Source organism: Pollachius pollachius (genome assembly GCF_949987615.1).
Source record: "Pollachius pollachius genome assembly, chromosome: 17".
In the NCBI taxonomy this organism is placed as follows: Eukaryota; Metazoa; Chordata; class Actinopteri; order Gadiformes; family Gadidae; genus Pollachius; species Pollachius pollachius.
In genome coordinates, this window is record NC_136950.1 from 19,040,538 (window position 1) to 19,043,037 (window position 2,500).

At 50.8% G+C, this 2,500-nt stretch overlaps 1 protein-coding gene across 1 annotated transcript in view; it reads left to right on the top strand.

The window, feature by feature from the left end:
- The window catches only part of LOC307088706 (vasoactive intestinal polypeptide receptor 2-like), a gene marked incomplete at its 5' end in the record, with an annotated part of 25,697 nt that overhangs the window by 5,997 nt on the left and 17,200 nt on the right, over positions 1-2,500 (top strand). The gene's annotated exons all lie outside the window — the stretch shown is intronic.

Consider the following 2,500-nt stretch of genomic DNA (forward strand, 5'->3'; position numbering starts at 1 on the left):
TGCTGAGAACAGGAGGGGACAGAGGGCGGGAAGGAGGGGGAAGGAGGGAGGGAGGAGGGAGGAGAGAGAGGAGGGAGGGAGGGCCCCATCAGGGGCCCCCACCAGAGACCAGTTGCCCTCCCGTCTCCTCTCTTCCGCTTCCTGGTACCCCAGGGAGCTGGTCGAATCACGCTGTCTCTCCCCCCTGACCGGGGCTGTGTGTGAGAGAGAGAGGGAGCTGATTAAACTTTGTTTACTCGGAGGGTGTGTTTGTGTGTGTATGTGTGTTTGTGCGTGAGTGTTGTGTGTTTGTATGTGTTTCCATGTGTGTTTGTGTGTGTCCACATAGGTGTGTGTGTGCGTCCACGTGTTTGTGTGTGTGTGTGTACGTATCCACATCTGTGTGTGGGTGTGTGTCCGTGTGTGTGTGTGTGTGTGTGTTTGTGTCCACGTCTGTGTGTGTGTCCACGTTTGTGTGCGTATGTATCTGTGTCCATGTGTGTGTTTGTGATTGCGTGTCAGTCCATGCGTGAGACTCTGCTTCCGTGTGGGTCGGGGGGCCTGAATGGTTCTGGCCAGAGGGTCCAACGCAGTGAGTCAAAACAGACGTGACCCCTGTGTCTCCTCAAACGGCCCCAAAATAAAGAGCCACCAGAGACAAGATGGCCGCCTGATTAATGGGGTCTCCCCCTCTGACCCCCGGAACAACCGATCAGCCCAGTCTGCTAACTGGGACCATCCCATGACCCTCATCACCCCATCACATTTACATTCATGGCATTTAGCAGACGCGACTTACAATAAGTACATTTGTAAGAAGAAAGAGAAACAACAATATTTCTATACATAACAATATTGGAAGAGTGAACCCGACGAAGTAACTGCGAAACGCGTCGTTCACAAAATAAATCAGCTAATCAGCTTATACCAGTGCGCGGTGATTTTACACTTCTTTGACTTGATATACTATTGTTGACTGCACATCACAATATATCGCTCTCGGTACAGTAAGGATGTTCATAGAACCAAGTGCCAACCACTAACAATCTCAAGGTTAACCCATTCCCCGTATACAACAAAGATAGCTAGGATAAGACACTACACAACGCTAAGTACTATTTTTAAGTTCCAGGACGTGCAAACACAATTAGTGCATACATTAAGTGCCAGGACGTAACCACAACCACCACCACCACCACCACCACCACCACCACCACCACCACCACCACCACCACCACCACCACCACCACCACCACCTCCACCTCCACCACCACCACCACTACCACCACCACCACCACCACCACCACCACCTCCACCACCACCACCACCACCACCACCACCACCACCTCCACCTCCACCACCACCACCACCACCACCACCTCCACCACCACCACCACCACCACCACCACCACCACCACCACCACCACCACCTCCACCTCCACCACCACCACCACCACCACCACCTCCACCACCACCACCACCCCCGCCCGTCCTTGCTCCCAGACATCCCTGATAGAGGCTCTAATCCCGCACTGCCCATGAACACAGTGGGGGGCCTCAAATCCCCCCAATTACAGTCGGATTGCGCTATGTATGAATAAAATGCAATTGCTCCAAATAGTTTATAAGGTTGAGTCCGGGAGGATCAGGGTTTGATTGGGGCCGGGGCCCCGGGGGGAGGATATGGTTGTTGTCGTGTGACCCTCTGAGGACGTATCGTACGCAGAGATGTCCTTTAACAGTTTAGGGTCAATCTTGTTTGTTGATAGCAATCTCATATTTGCATGCAACCTTTGACCTCTCGATGAAAACTATGAAGCGGTCCCTGCTGTTGCTCTGTTTCTCATCGTCCCCCCTTCGCGAAACACAACGATGGCTTCAGAATAAAAGCCCTTTTCTGCCCTAGATTCCAGTACCAGCTTCCCCTATGTTAACCTTTAAAGGCTAACAATTTTTTGGGAGGCTTAAGCTGTAAACCTTCTAGAACATACCTCTGCCTCGCTCTTTATCCTCTCTATAAATGAGTCTCTATTTTATCCTCTCTCTTTATCTATCATGGCCTCACCCTCTCTCTCCCTTTCCCTTCCTCCTTCTCTCTCTTGCTCTCTCTCTCTCTCTTGCTCTCGCGCGCTCTCTCCTCCCCTCTCTAACCCTCTCTCTCTCTCTCTCTCTCTCTCTCTATCTCTCTTTCTCTACATTTACCCACCACATTAAAAGCGTCATTCATAGTTCACATGGAGAACATTACAATGGAAGTTATGTTAAAGCCAAACGATGTAAGTCGCTCTGGATAAAAGCGTCTGCTAAATGCCCTAATTGTAATTGTAATTGTAACCGCATTTTCCGTTTTTAGTGGGAGAATGTACAGAGGCTGACGCTTCTCCCTCTTTCCCTCTCCAACCCTTTACCTGTGTCGTAGACCACATGTTGGAGAGTTATGCGTGTTTTGACTGCCAGGCTTAGGGGTCTCACCAGCTAGACTCTAAAGCCCCCCACCAGACCGGGGGAGATGAGGTCTTAA